The sequence below is a fragment of the Polypterus senegalus genome, chromosome 5 (assembly GCF_016835505.1).
Source record: "Polypterus senegalus isolate Bchr_013 chromosome 5, ASM1683550v1, whole genome shotgun sequence".
Classification (NCBI taxonomy): Eukaryota; Metazoa; Chordata; class Cladistia; order Polypteriformes; family Polypteridae; genus Polypterus; species Polypterus senegalus.
Genome location: NC_053158.1, coordinates 125,962,405 through 125,979,167, shown reverse-complemented (window position 1 = coordinate 125,979,167; position 16,763 = coordinate 125,962,405). Strand labels below are relative to the sequence as shown.

At 39.7% G+C, this 16,763-nt stretch overlaps 1 protein-coding gene across 2 annotated transcripts in view; it reads right to left on the bottom strand.

Annotated features, from left to right (window-relative positions):
- The window catches only part of tpk1 (thiamin pyrophosphokinase 1), a 592,809-nt gene extending 577,247 nt beyond the window's left edge, over positions 1-15,562 (bottom strand). The window contains exon 1 of one of the 2 annotated variants that reach the window (XM_039753315.1): positions 15,452-15,562. The gene's annotated coding sequence lies outside the window, so the exon portion shown is untranslated. The remainder of the gene's footprint in view (positions 1-15,451) is intronic. The other variant, XM_039753317.1, reaches the window with a different exon arrangement.
- Between the last annotated feature and the right edge of the window lie 1,201 nt (positions 15,563-16,763).

Sequence of the window (16,763 nt, the reverse complement as noted above, 5' to 3'; positions counted from 1 at the left end):
CTCCAAGTAAGCGGCCCTCCGACAGTAGGCGAGGCGCAACGAGCTGTGCGCGCAGCGAGGGAGGAGTCCGTGAGGACGCTGCCTGGACACGGGCTGCTGAGTGCCCCGGATCCTAGCTCCCTCCACCCCAAGCCGGCCGCGGTCTCGCACCGCACTGTAGGGACGCAGACGGGAAAGAGGCTCTTTCTTTGTAGTAAGTAGTCTCAAACCGTCAGGGAGTCCCAGAGTGACAGGAGGAATGGCAGGCTGAGTCCCGGTTCCTCCGATATGTTGGGACGCGGTGCTGGGTGCAGGCGTCCGGGTGCTGGCCGCCCTCTGCGGGGGCAGAGGGAATCCCTGAGGCCGGCGGAGAGAGCTCAGGCGGTGCCGGCGGTTCCACCATCAAGAGGGACACGGAAGACGCAGAGAGGGTGCCGAAAAAAGGGTAAGTGCCGGGGTGCTGAATGGACGGGGGAATGCTGCCATTGCGTGGCACAGGAAGGGTGCCTAGGCAGCTGTTCTGCCCGGTGTTTTTCTCTATTGCAGGGATGGACCCCGGGCGAGCAGTAGGACCCCCTTCGTTGAGGACCTGCCCTCAGATGTCGGACCATCTGTTGAGGGATCCTCTGCTGGTGTGCGGGTGCCACCACGGCTGGAGGAGGCTGCAAGGGAGTGAGTGACTCCGACCAAAAGGGCGCGGAGGCCTCGGAGGGGGTGCCGAACGAGGGGGCCCCGGGGTGCCGGTAAGAGGGTGGAGAGCACCAAGTGGTGTTTGGAGAGCGGGACCGGACCCCGGCTGTCCTGGAGTAGGACCCGCTTCAGGGCTGTGCTGCCCTCGTGGGACGGGTCGCTCTTCCCGTGTGGTCTTCGCTGGCTGTGGGGCACTGTCAGGGATGCCAAGGGGCAATGACCCGGCCGGGACGCCGTGAGGGACCGGAAGAGGGTCAAGGCCCACCCTGGATAACGTGGGGGCCGCCTTCCTGGTTGCTCTGGAGGCCACGGGTTGAGGGCATGGAAGCCCCACCCTGTAGGGGCCTGTGGACACCGCCAGGAGGCACCCCAATGCCTTGGGGACCTGTTACCTCAGCACTTCCGCCACACCAGGAAGTGGTGGGGGGAAGAATAAGGACGATACCCGGACAGCTGCCGGGGCGTGGCCAACGGGGGAGTGTCGGAAGCACCTGGAGCTCATCCAGGTCATGTATAAAAGGGGCCGTCTCCCTTCATTCGAGGCTAGTCAGGTGGAAGGAGGACAAGGCAAGAGAGGAGAGTGGAGGCGGCCCGAAGAAGAGGCATTTGTGGCCACGACTGTGTTTGGGGTGTTTTGTGCACTAGTTGACTGGGTCTTAATGACCATTATATTTGTAAAGAATTGTAAATAAAACGTATGGTGGTTTGATGAACAACATGTCCGCCTGTCTGTGTCCGGGTCAGCTCCACAAACTGCACACCTAAAATACTGTAAATTAAATATGGCATGTTTGCATTTCCAATTAGTGTGAGGGTATTGCTGTATTCTTCCATCAAAAAATTAATGATATTAGAAATAATATAGTATATCTTCCCAACACTGCGGATCCTCCTAAGCCCCAGTACTCCGCTAAAAACAAATTAAATTCTTTGACCAGGATAGATTTACCCGATTTACATAAAATAATTTCTCAACTGAGACCCTCCACTTGCGTCCTTGACCCAATACAAACAAGTTTTTTTCAAAGTAGTATCAGGTGTGCTACTTGTTAATATTCTTAACATTGTAAACTCGTCATTAGATACAGGGGTGTAGTTAAACCCCTACTCAAGAAAAATAATCTTGATCCCTCTGCTTTTTGAAAATTTTAGACCTATTTCTAACCTGCCTTTCTTAAGTAAAATTTTACAGAATGCAGTCATTATGCAGTTTAATAAACATCTCAATAATCATGCTATTCTTGATAAATTTCAGTCAGGTTTTAGAACAAATCACAGCACAGAAACTGCACTCGTTAAAGCAGTAAATGACTTGTGAGTAAATAAAGACAGAGGCCATTTATATGTTTTCATCCTCTTAGATCCAAGTGCCACATTTGACACCATTGATCACAACATTCTTAGAAATCGCCTTGGTCAATGGGTGGGCCTCTCCGGCAGTGTCTTAAATTGGTTTGAATCCTACCTGGCAGGTATAAAATTCTTTGTTAGTTGTGGTAATTATAACTCAAAGACACACGATATTCTATATGGTGTTCCACAAGGCTCTATCCTGGGTCCGCTACTCTTCTCTATCTACGTGCTTCCGTTAGGTCAGATTATCTCGAGGCACAACGCGAGTTACCACAGCTATGCTGATGACATGCAGCTGTATTTATCAATTGCACCTGATGACCCAGACGCTGTTATTTCACTAACACAATGTCTTACTTGTGTTTCTAATTGGACGAATACGGATTTTCTCAAGCTAAATAAAGAGAAAACAGAAATTTTAGTGATTGGCAATAATGGAGACAATGAGATTATTAGAAATAAACTTGATGCATTAGGATTAAAAATCCAGACGAGGTAAAGAAACTTAGGTGTAACTGTTAACTGCAACCTGAAATTTTAAATTGCATATTAATCAGACCACTAGGACAGCATTTTTCCACTTAAGAAACATAGCAAAAGTTAGACGTTTTATATCATTGAAAGATGCTGAGAAATTAGTTCACGCTTTTGTTTTCAGTTGTATAGATTACTGTAACGCACTCCTCTCAGGACTACCCAAAATACATAAATCGTTTGCAACTAGTGCAGAAGGCAGCTGCTAGAATCCTAACTAGGAAAAGAAAATCCGAGCATATTTCTCCAGTTTTGATGTCACTACACTGGTTACCTGTGTCATTCAGAATTGACTTTAAAATACTGCTTATGGTTTACAAAGCTTTAACTAATCTCGCTCCATGTTATATATCGGAATGTCTGACACCTTATACAGTAATCCCTCCTCGATCGCTAGTGTTGCGTTCCAGAAACCCCGCGATAGGTGAAAATCCGCGAAGTAGAAACCATATGTTTGTATGGTTATTTTTATATTTTTTAAGCCCTTAGAAACTCTCCCACACTGTTCATAAATATTCTCCACACAGTTATACAGTAAACCCTCGTTTATTGCAGTTAATCCGCTCCAGACAGATAAATGAATTTCCACGAAGTAGGATTCTTTATTTATAAATCTAATATTTTCGCAGTTAGAGCATTGAAAACCTGTTTACAACCTTCTAAATACATTTTTTAACATTATTAGAGCCCGCTAGACATGAAATAACACCCTTTAGTCAAAAGTTTAAACTGTGCTCCATGACAAGGCAGAGATGACAGTTCCGTCTCACAATTAAAAGAATGCAAATATATCTTCCTCTTCAAGGTGCTCGTCAGGAGCGGAGAATGTCAGAGAGAGGGAGAAATGTAAACAATCAAAAATCAATAGGTCTGTTGCGCTTTTAAGTATGAAAGCACCGCGATAAAGCGGCAGCAATGAAGCGATCAATGTGAAGGTAGCCTTTCAGCAGGAGGAGCGTCCGTATCTTCTAAGCAAACAGCCTCTGTGCAAACAGCCCCTCTGCTCACACCCCATCCGTCAGGAGCAGAGAATGTCAGAGAGAGTGAGAGAGACAGAGAAAAGCAAACAAGGAAAAATCAATACGGGCTGTTAGAGCTTTTTGTAGAGGAGCGCTGAAGCATATCGTATATCATTGAGGAGTTTTATTTAATACGTAATATGTGCTCTGATTGGGTAGCTTCTCAGCCATCCGCCAATAGCGTCCCTTGTATGAAATCAACTGGGCAAACAAACTGAGAAAGCATGTACCATAAATTAAAAGACCCATTGTCCGCAGAAATCCGTGAACCAGCGAAAAATCCGTGATATATATTTAGATATGCTTACATTTAAAATCCGCGATGGAGTGAAGCCGCGAAAGTCGAATCGCGATATAGCGAGGGATCACTGTATTCCAAATTGTAATCTTAGATCCTCAAACAAGTGTCTGCTTAGAATTCCAACAGCAAAACTTAAAAGAAGTGGTGAGGCGGCCTTCTGCTGTTCTGCACCTAAAATCTGGAATAGCCTGCCAATAGGAATTCACCAGGCTAATACAGTGGAGCACTTTAAAAAAAAAAAAAAACAAAACTGCAGAAAACACATTACTTTAACATGGCTTTCTGATAACTTCACCTTCATTTAATCCTGATACTCCGTATATTCAATTCATTATAATAACTATTCATGGTCGCTCTAAAATCCGTACTAACCCCTACTCTCTCTTCTGTTTCTTTTCCTGGTTTCCTGTGGTGGCGATCTGCGCCATCACCACCTAATAAAAGCACCGTAATGCTCCTACATTGATGGATTAAAAGCCAGAAGTCTGCATGATCATCATCATCAAGTTCTTCCAAGAGAACCCTGAATACAAAGAGGACGGTTTCATTTATGTAGGGCAGAATGCCCAGAGGGGGCTGGGCGGCCTCGTGGCCTGGAAACCCTGCAGATTTTATTTTTTCTCTTCAGCCGTCTGGAGTTTTTTTATTTTGGTTTTTCTGTCCTCCCTAGCCATCGGACCTTACTCTTAATCTAAGTTAATTAGTGTTGACTTATTCGAATTCTTACTTTGTCTTTTATTTCTCTTTTCTTCATCATATAAAGCACTTTGAACTACATTATTTGCATGAAAATGTGCTACATAAATAATTGTTGTTGTTGTTGTTTACCCCTTAGAAAAAGTTAACAAAAATATAACTTGAAATTATATTGATTAAGATTGTTTACATTGGTGTCAAAAAAGCATGTTTAAACTTGCTACTACTTCTGTTTCCAAAATGCCAAGTTAGAGAAACCTCAGGTTAACTTTGAATATTAATTATTATTATTAGCATATGGATTTAAACTTTTTTGTCCCCAGGAGGAAATCTGGGCATTTTATAGAAGCTAGTAAACTAGAAAGCTAGATGGACCAGAATGACTGAAAAGGGAACAAAATGAAAAAAAAAGTCTGACTTGGCAATTACAGTCACAGTGATGTCTATATGGGTATAATGCTCTTAGTATATAGGAGCTCCAGTAGAGATTTTTGATATGCTTCTGCTCAAGTACTTGATGTTAGTGTGTCAGAGAGAGGACACCTGAGCTTTTAATTAGTTCAGAGGACCGCTCCTGAAGTGATGCTACCAACTTAGCACACCACAGTATAAGAGGGGGAAAAAAATTTAAAAATCATACTGGCCATCAGAAAATGTGAAGAATGTGAATATGAAGATACACTGATCAGTATGACAAAAAAGAAAAATGAAAAGAACACTTCTACCTTGGCTGTCACAGTCAGGCATTATTACAGAATCATCTGAGAATTTCTGCAAGTGACATGACCTGGTGTTATTTTTAATATGCAATGTACAGAGTAATGAGGAAAGGAGGCATGAGTGCTCCTTGTGGTGCTCCAGTGTTGCTTACATCGACGCCAGAGATACAGCTCTTGAACCTCACAAACTGTAGTATGCCAGACAGACAGTCCCATATCCAGGATGCATATCTCTGTATTTCTCACATTATTTTCAGCATCTCAAAAATACAAATTGTACACAAACACATTAATCCAATTACTGAAAACACTAGTAAGAATTGTGTGTGCAAGGCTTGAATGATTCGTCAGAATTACAAAACAATAATGCTTTATTCTGTCCAACTGCAGATAAGGTTTTGTTTGAATTAGAATGTAAAAGCTAATCCTTTTCAGTACTGAAACTTCTCATTAAGCATTTCAATTTGTTCTCAAATTTTTCTGGATCCAAATTGTAAAGATCGTCCACAGGCAAAAAAGGTTAAATGTCCTGTGAAAGCACGTCTCTACAAAGTATTTCAGTTCTTTGATTGTGTGCCGATTGTCCAATAATATGGCTGCCATGCTGCAGTCCTCTCAGAATATTCATGGGACTACTTGAATATTTTCTACTCCACGATATGATTTTGCTTCAGATAGCAATCCTTACAAGCAAATGTTTACAACTGTAATTTGTTATCCAATGCACAATTTAAGCACCAAATAAGGCATTTAAAGCCATAAACACACCCATGAATAGTAAATCACCAATTAGGAAAAGACATTTTATTTGAAGTAAACCAGAACAGTGCGAAAGATACACCCCAATTTTTTCTGCTCACAAAATACTGATCATCATACTGACAGAAGTTCTCTTCCTGAATAATATATAGTAGGTAAATTAAACTGTAATAATCTTTGTAACAATGCACAAGTGCAAATTTCAGCTCACCAAAGATTAAGAATGAAGTTATCTTATTAACTTCTTTTGGCTGTCCATAGATGGGTACAGAGTATTTATATTTTCTATCTTTGCACAGACAATCCCTTTGCTCTAAGATATCCACACATCATCATCACTTAATTCATACGGCAGGATAATTTTTAGCAAACATAAATAATATGTTGGTGTGGGGAGGGGGGTGAATAATTAAGAAAATGCCCCTTTTAAAGTTCTGCATAAATATCATACATCCATCAAACACTTACAGAACTCATTTATTTCAATGACTGGATTCAGATAAGCAGAGGCCCTTGTGTCAGAAACAGGTTAAAAAGGAACAAAATCATTTACACATTTCAATATAAGGGTATACAGTAGTTAAACACAATCACCCATATTGTACCAAAAAGGATTAACCAATTAACCAAATACTGATTTATCTGATTTTATGAATTTGCTGCATGGGAACAATCCTTTCTTCTTAAGGAAATTACAGCTATGGAGCAGCCAAAGTGTTCTGCAATCTTGTTTTCTGCATATACAGTAATCCCTCCTCGATCGCAAACAGCCTCTGTGCAAACAGCCCCTCTGCTCACACCCCCTCCATCAGGCGCAGAGAATGTTGGAGAGGGAGAAAAGCAAACAATCAAGCACTTGGCAGGAAGCATATCTTTTATCATTGAGGAGTTTTAGTTAATATGTAATACATGCTCTGATTGGGTAGCTTCTAAGCCATCCGCCAATAGCATCTCTTGTATGAAATCAACTGGGCAAACAAACTGAGGAAGCATGTACCATAAATTAAAAGACCCATTGTCCGCAGAAATCCGCAAACCAGGGAAAAATCTGTGATATATATTTAGATATGCTTACATTTAAAATCCACGATAGAGTGAAGCCGCGAAAGTCGAAGCGCGATGTAGCGAGGGATTACTGTACTGGGGAAATATAAATTTGAAGTTTGCCAGATAAAAATTTTCATTAACCATTGTCACCCGTGTGTTACATAATATTGTATTTAAATGTTTATTTTGTAAAGTTGTATTGTATACTTTAAAGAAAAATAGAATAAAAGGTATAATCAAACATTTTAATTAATGATAATCATAATTCAGAATACAGAACAGTGTGACTGTTACAAAAATAATGTATATCAATTAGTGAGAAATAAAAAATACAGTACTTAACTAACTACACTAACCATGTATACTGCACTATATATTTAAAAATTCAGATGTGAGCGTCTGTAGGCTTTGTGCCCTAGGAAGCAAGTTACACAAATTATTCTATAACATTTCAGTAATTTACTGGTCTGATGCTGATCTTTCTGAACATAAAATAGATCATTATGATAGCAAATTGACGTGAAAAATTTAGTAATTAATTTCAAAATAATCTTACACAATTTGGCTCAAAAACTAATTAGCACATCATCATCTCATAACTTTGGTATTTTTCCATCCAGCCATTTTAGTTCTTTACTGTCCTCAACAAACTGACTGACACACACACACGCCCATCATCGAGATATTGATGCTTTTGGTATAAGGGGACCCTAAAACGTCAAAAACCGGAGACTGAAATTTTTGGCAAATCTAAAGCCAAACTCCTCCTCCTCCACAGATGATAATTATGGTTATGGTGGGGGGGGGCACAAAGCAAAAGAAATTACTGAAAATATTTATAAATATCAATATAATCATTATGTGTACTGTATATACTTTACTAAAAATTAAACATTTCATGCAAAGAATTCAAAAGCATTTTCACACTCATAATCGGTTTGTTTTATTCCAAATTAGGGAATGATCCATTACTTTGTTTCAACTTAAGCTAGTTTGGTTGAGTTTTACACTGCAAATTTTCAAGCAAATTAAACACATAAACATCCCAGTGGAGTGTCATTAACTTCTTTTATTGAGCAGAAACATTTTTTTCCCAGGAAAAATATTACAGAGGGTTGACAACAATTGTGTTACTACACTGTCATATTTTCCAAAATTATTTGGTTTATTTATCCAACACAGCACTATGAGCAAAACGCATATTATCAAACAACTGGAAGACTAAAATTATTCATGACTGCGTACAATACAAAACGGATACGGGTCAAATAGTTGGGTGTACAAAAGAAGCTCTGCTGAAAGCATACAGTGATATGCTTATGTTTTGTTTTATGACAGGAGACAGGCGAGTTTCATTTAACTATATATTGTTGCATATTTACTCTTCAGTGTCCAGCATGTGACCATTACATCAATTTAGTTGATCTCAAAACAGGTCTACAGTTTTAACTAGGAAAGTCATAATACCAAATTTTAAAGTTTTATATAATACTAAGTATTGAAATTCTGTACCATTTTCGATATCAAAAACAGTACTCAAGGTAAATAAAGAAAAAAAATTAAATAAATCACAATTCCATATGCATTAAAGCTTTACATTCATGATAACAAATAAAAATCTTACTTCATTAAATGCAAAAAGTAATTAAAATGTTTTGTAAAAGTTTTGTAATCAATAAAAACTAAAGTTTAAATCAGTGTTTCCCTAACTCAGTCCTGGGGACTCACTGTGGCTAAGGTTTTTGTTCCAACCAGCTTCTGTTTTTAATTGAACTCTTATCAGTGAATTGATATTTTCCATGTTCTGTGTTTAGGGAACAATACAGTGATCCCTCGTTATATCATGCTTCGACTTTCGCGGCTTCACTCCATCGCGGATTTTAAATGCAAGCATATCTAAATATATATCACTGATTTTTCACTGGTTCACGGATTTCTGCGGACAATGGGTCTTTTAATTTATGGTACATGCTTCCTCAGTTGGTTTGCCCAGTGGATTTCATACATGGGACGCTATTGGCGGATGGCTGAGAAGCTACCCAATCAGAGCACGTATTACGTATTAAATAAAACTCCTCAATGATATCCATCCATTGTCTAACCCGCTGAATCCGAATACAGGGTCACGGGGGTCTGCTGGAGCCAATCCCAGCCAACACAGGGCACAAGGCAGCAACCAATCCTGGGCAGGGTGCCAACCCACCGCAGGACACACACAAATACACCAAGCACACACTAGGGCCAATTTAGAATTGCCAATCCACCTAACCTGCATGTCTTTGGATTGTGGGAGGAAACCCACGCAGACACGGGGAGAACATGCAAACTCCACGCAGGGAGGACCCGGAAGCAACCCAGGTCTCCTAACTGCGAGGCAGCAGCGCTACCACTGCGCCACCGTGCCGCCTCCTCAATGATATACGATATGCTTCCCGCATGGTGCTTCGCATACTTGAAAGCCCGAACAGCACATATTGATTTTTGATTGCTTTTCTCGGTCTCTCTCTCTCTCTCCGACATTCTCTGCTCCTGACGGAGAGGGTGTGAGCAGAGGGGCTGTTTGCACACTGGCCTAGAGGATACAGACGCTCCTCTAAAAAATGCTGAAAGACTACCTTCACATTGCTCCCTTCTGCAGCTGCTTTATCCAGCGGTGCTTCACATACTTAAAAAGCACCTATTGATTTTTGATTGTTTGCTTTTCTCTCTCTCTCCGACATTCTCTGCTCCTGACGCGCACTCCTTTGAAAAGGAAGATATGTTTGCATTCTTTTAATTGTAAGAGGGAACTGTCATCTCTGTCTTGTCATAGAGCACAGTTTAAACTTTTGACTAAAGTGCGTTATTTCATGTCTATAGGGCTCCAATAATGTTAAAAAACATATTTAGAAGGTTGTAAACAGGTTTTCTATGCTCTAACTGCAAAAATATTCAACTTATAAATAAAGAATCCTACTTCACAGAAATGCATTTATCGAGGTTGAGTCTGGAATGTAGTAACCGCGATAAACGAGGGTTCACTGTATAGAAATTAGAAAACTAAGTTTTCTAAGTAGTAAACTATACACACACACACACACACACACACAGTGGAATGTCGGTTCAAGACCGTCTTGGTACACATACAACTCAGTTTATGACCAAAAAGTTCAAACTTTTGCCTCGGTTCACAACCACACACTCAGTATACAAACGAACCAGTTTCCCTTTCGGTTTGTGCGTGCTGATGATTTCCGCACGTGTTGCACTGTTCTTGGTCAGACGTGCGTGCTTGCAGATGCGTGCCTGCTTTCGCTGTGAACTCTGTGTGCTCCATTTCATTTCCCTTCCAGTTCGTAAACGCCGATTACTGTATTTAAGCAAGTGTTGAGCCGCTCCCTGTTCATTGTTCTCAGTCAGATGTGCGTGCTTTATCTGTGATCTCTTTGTGCTCTACAGTATTTCGTGTGCTTTTGCAGTTAGCCATGGCTTCTAAGCAAGTGAAGAGTGGTGAGAAGAAAGTTTTGCAGAAAATTGAAATCAAAGTAAAGAAAGAAATTACTGAAAAGTATTGAGCGTGGCATTCGTGTTACTGACCTTGCCGCCGAGTACAAGAAGTCAAAACCTACGATTTCGACTACTCTAAAGCAGAAAGAATCTATTAAAGCAACTGATGTTGCAAAAGGAGTTACAGCGTTAACCAGACAGAGACCTCAAGTGCTGGAAGAGGTGGAGAAACGGTTTACCAGATTACTCATTTACCAATTTGAGAACACTCGAGCTTTCAAGCAGCACAATGTAAACAAAGCCAGACTGCCAGTGATGTGGAGGGAAAACACGAACGGTTGGGTCACAAGGACTTTGTTTTTGGAATGGCTGCATGAGGCTTTCGCTTTTCTCTCCCTCAAAACTGTAACCTCCTCTCCACCCAGATCCTCCCCACTTCATGCCAGAACTCAACTCATGCAAGGTTAGTGTTCTTCGTGGTTTATGGTTAGTTTTTGTATTACGTATTTTTGAAATGTTCATTTTTTTGGTTTGTTGCGTGAATTGTTGCAGTGTTACTTTTCACTTTTTTTAAATGTTCATTTTTTTTCCCCCTGTGCTTAAAACTCATTAAAAAAAGTGTTTATACAGCGATCGGTTGCAAGGCTATAGCGCAAACTCCTGTAATGTTATTTTCTTGGTTGCGTGTGGTTGGTTTTTAAATAAAGTTCGGATTTGTTCAAATGTTCCTTCCCACTCCCCCTGTGCTTAAAACTCATTAAAATAAGGTGTTTATACAGCGATCGGCTTGCAAGGCTATAGCGTGAACGGCTGCAATGTTACAGAGAGGGAGAGAGAGCGCGCGCATGGGCTTGCGTGCTAGAGAGAGAGAGAGAGAGAGTGCTTGCTGCTGAGGGAGAGCAAGCCTGCGTGTGCAGCTGAGCAGGGAGCCTGGGTGTTTTGTGTCAGTGTTATTCAATGTTTTTGCATTAGTTTACTATTACACTGTGCTTTCTATGGTGTAATTAACTATATTTGTGCTTAATCTTTAAAAAATATATATTTACATACTGTTCGTACTGTCTGGAATGGATTAATTATATTATATATTATACTGTTCAACCCACTGAATTAAAACTGAAAGCCTGCACTTCAACTGCATCGGAGTTGTTTCATTTAAAATTCATTGTGGTAATGTACTCGACCAAAATTAGAAAAAAGTTGTCTCTGTCCAAATATTTATGGACCTAACTGTACATACATATACACACACACATAGCATTTTTAATGTAGGTAGATCATTTTGACCTGGTCATTTTAAATGTAGCTCACAAGCCGAAAAAGTGTGGGCACCCCTGCTGTACACTGACAGTACAATACTTTACTTGCCTTCCAAACAGCACAGCTGATAGAAAAGAACATTAGAACAAGGCAGCTTGTGCACGTACAAGTCGTCTCACTTTACCTTGACTGTCTGTGCATGTTTGGTTAAAACATGCTTGTTCTTCACTCAGTGAAGTGATGGTTAAGCTTCAGCAGGAGTTGGCTCTCATTTTTCATGTATTCTTTCTTTCCCTGCCCGCTGTCTGAGGAGTTTGTGCCGCTATGCCACCACAGTTTGTGAGTGGTCATGTGACTGCATGGCTATGTCTGACTGGTGAAACGGAGTCTTGCAATTATTGTTGCTACATCTGATTTGTGAAACACATTTGTGTAGCGGATGCACCAACATCAACGTTGCCCGAGAGGACTGCCATTTACGATGACAAGAGGTACAAACCAGATTGTGTCATATTGTTGCCGCCTGTTCACTGTCTCTGGTAGCAGCAGCTGTGCGGAGACAGCTTGACGGCCAGTAGGAATGCGCTGCCAACCAACTACTGAGGTGTCTTCATGCAACTGTCACCATCAGTAGCCAGACACCAAGCAGTTCTTATGCAGAATGTGTTACACTGGTGCTGCTGTATATGCTGTGGCGACCAGTTAGCTGCTGCCAAAGATGGCAAACAGGTGGCGACCGCTGCCACAGCCTGCAGCAACAGACACAGCGGCCGTAGCATGCAGCAACAGACTCCTGAAACAGCAGCACCAGTGTAAGACATACTGTGGGCAGTGTGATGTGGCCATGCATGCAATTGGCTGTTTGGAATGTTACCATACCTTACAGGACTGTGTTATGTAATAGGAATATGAAATCAGTGTAGTGGCTCATGGAATATAAAACACAGTGATATCTGTCATTCATAATTATTTTGATTTATGTGTGAAACCATTACTGTGTGTGCTTTTCAGAAAACAGTGTTTTGGAAAAGATATTCAACCTTATGCCAAAACAGGAAAAACAAAAAATTAGCCCACAAAGAGTTAAAAAAAAAAAAAACAATGCACTGATGGAGCTCTAGTGCTAACGAGTGTTGGTCCTGAATGAACAGCATGGTGTAAAACTGACCGTCAGGAAAAAGTAACTGTAGACACCTGTCCTAATGTGTTATACTGACTACAAAAAATAAAGTTTCAAGGCAAAGCAAAAGTAAAACTGCAGAAGCCATTTTTGACTTTGCCCAAAGCATACAGCAGTGGTGTCAATTTTAGATCCTAGCAGGCCACAGTGGCTGCAGGTTTTTGAACCAATACTTATCCAGTAGCCAGTTTCTACAGACCATAAAACATACATCTTTTGCCTTGATTTTAAATGACATGCATTTTCTGATTCAGAAACACTAAGGGATTATGTTCACTTTTCCCCCTTAACTAACATACAGACAATAACGAAATGCAAAGCAAGCCAATGCCTGACCATGTAGCTTGATCCCAACTGCACCTGTATATCAATCATATAAATACATATTTCAATATTTGACAGGAGAAAAAGTCAGAGAGACATGGGAAACACTGACCATTTCTGGTTCACAAGACATTTCAACTTGGAAATGCTGTTGAGGCAGAACAAGAGCAGTAACAAGTAACAAAATTTAAATAGCATGATTCATTAACTGTAAGAACTATACATCTGTCCACCCATTTTCCAAACTTGCTTATCCAGAGCAGGGCTTTGAGGAACCTGGCACATTTCTTGCACAGGGTGCCACTCCATAGCAGGGTGAACACACTTACACACACTAAGACTAGCAATGGCAGGTCTCAGGAACTTAGCTTAAGTTCTCGAGTTAGCTCTGGGTACAAAATGATTTCATTTTACTTTTACTCACGATCATTACTCCACAAGAGGTCTTTGAAAAGATATTTTTAAACATACTGACACCAAAACAATAAAATCACATAATAAACTTTATTAGATATACAGAATTTTATTTTTCCTCAGGAATAAATTTGGCTTTTTACAGAAGCTCCTAAAATAAATAAATACGCACACACACCCACACACACCAGAATAAAAAAGGAGAAATAAAAAAAGGGAGAGAGAAACTTATGACTTGGCAGTTACAGTCACAGTGATGCATTATGTAGACATCACTTCTCTTGTTTCTGCTGGCTGCTACCTGTGACAACCCAGATCAAATCTAAACTCAATCAAGAGTAGTAACTAGTAAAACAAGTTCAGAAACAAAATATAAAAACAAGGACAATATATTAATTTTAAAAAATTAAAATTCAACTTTGTTGCCATATAGTGCATAGCAATAAATACAGTATATGGTGTATAGCACCAATTGCAAACTTTTTGTTTTAACCAGTAAAAGAGGAGAATGCAACCAAAGTGACATTTGGGTATTTCTAATTATTTACATCCTCATTCTTCTTGGTAATAAAGAGGTCACTAGGAAAGGCCTTTCTTTTTTTTTTTTTTTGATAATTATTTCTAAATGCTGGTTTGTTATATTTATGCATTGAAAACACAATAGTTATATCAATACAACCTTAGAAAACCAAAATAGTGCCAAAACACATCCATATAATGGAAATGGTCTGACTTTTTTTCGCAGCAATGTAACTAAGAAAAGTTCATTTATTTATAATTTGGTGTGCTCTACGCAAAATGCTGTATTCAATAACTCTTTCCATCACTATGCAAATTGCATAGCTCTACACAATATCGAAAACCACAAAATGTAGTCCCTTACAACTCCGATTGCCGTGAGTAAAGCTATGCAAGATTGACATGAAAACAAAAAATATGTAGAAATCAGAGATGTTGCCAGGGGAAAAAAAAAAAAACTTTAAAAAGTGATGCTACTTTCTAGAAAACCACAATGCGAATCGCGGCTTTCACTAATGTGCCATGAGCATTAAAATCATTTATACTGTAACGTCCCGGCCAGGTTGAAGTACATTGGGAGTGACTGTTGCCTTCCCTCAATCGGAGCCAGAGTACAGTGAAGAGGACTGACATTAGGAGTAAGATTGACGCGAAAAGGAGTGCGATACCCGGGACGAAGGGGATAGAAGCAGGGGTTGGGGATCGAGAAGGAAAGGGTTGTTGCATTACGACGTCGGCGTTTGTTTTTTCTTTAACGGCGTCTCTCAGGGCCAGAACAATGAGAGAATTATAGGCAGCTGTAAGCAGTTAAAGTTCAAAGACGTTCAATTTTGCTATTTTTTTATACTGCTCCAGTAAACTGTTCTGTGATCCCTACTTCGCCCTTTTTTTTTCTTATTTTCGAACCTGAGGTCACTACAATATTAAAGAAGCAACCACGAAGTTTGCCGTCATACATTAAGGAATCTCCAACTGAGCAGGGACAAATGCTGCTGGTAATAAACAACTTGTGACACGAAGCAGAAAACACATGACATTTAACATGAGACCTCAAAGAACCAACAAATCAAAACAAAAAACAAGCTCTCCCTTCCCACCATGTCCTTTCTATGCGTTTCTTTATAAGCACGGGGCATGATTTACAGCACCCTTTACAAAGCGTTGTACTTACTGTAAACCCACGTGTGTATCTTCTTATTTTTTCTTAGTCTTCCGGAATCGGAAGCAAGGCATTGTGTCACAAGTCAGGTGCACCAATAGAGTTAAAGTATTTCAGCTCACGCGCCGAGCGCGCGCGGCTTTAACAACACATTTTCCGAGAAGCTTTTCCTGAAAGAGCCAATTGCCTGTAAAGAGGCGTGAACAACGGGTCAATTTAATGCGTATTTAATCATAGCACAGTCCGTCTGTTTATCCTAAATGGGCAACATGCTTGAAATCTAAGTAGCAATTTCATAATTGCATTTTATACATATACAGTGAATTTCATAGACATGAGTTTTAAACACTGAACTATAAAATTAATATACAGATAAAAATTCAGTTTGAATAAAACAAGCATTTCTACTTAAATAATTGTAAAAGTACTAAATTATATCAGCTATTATCCATCCATCCATTATCCAACCCGCTATATCCTAACTACAGGTTAACGGTTATTATATACTAGCTTATTTATACATTTAATTCAGAAGGAAATGTATATAGTGGTGTTTCATGTATGACTGAACTTTTGTCAGAATTTTTTTGTAAATTTATAATATTCTGTTTGATTTATTCAAACAATCAACATTATTGAAGCAGTGCTTTAGAAATGTTTTTAGTACAGAGCTCACTTTTTCTTTCAATATTACCTTCATTTTATTTTTTAATTTACATTTTTATATAGTAAAGGCAATTTGCCAGTTTTTTTCAGGCATACAAAATATGTAGCAATTTTAATTATTGTCACAAATAAGGCATAATTTGTTCATTCATTTCATTAAAAGATTATCAAGTACATTTTTGGGTGAAGCCATTGTCTATTGCAGTGGCACTAAGAGAAAGACAAGTACGAACCCTGGACAGGGTTATAGTCCATCGCAAAGTACATTTCTGCACATAGTGCACATTCAGAATGAATACAGAAAGAGAGCATGGAGAATTTATAGAAATTGTAGGCAGACATTGCTCTGTCTGGGATACAAATTAAAATCCTAGAGTTGAGATGCAGAAGCACTTAATATTGTATGACCCTACCACTGCTCCACTTTAGGCAAGTCTTACATTTAGTTAAATGTGAACTAAGGGTTTATCGAATATTAAAATGGTTCCTTTTCCAAAAAACAATAAACATTCATTGTTTAAGTTATTAATCAATCCTTATTATATATACCTTTCTTTACAGAGCACACTGGAATACAGATCTAAAGCAATCCCAGAGCCTTCAAACTCAGGCAGACTTGAGAAACACTAACAAGTAGTAAAGCCTACAAAAACAAAAG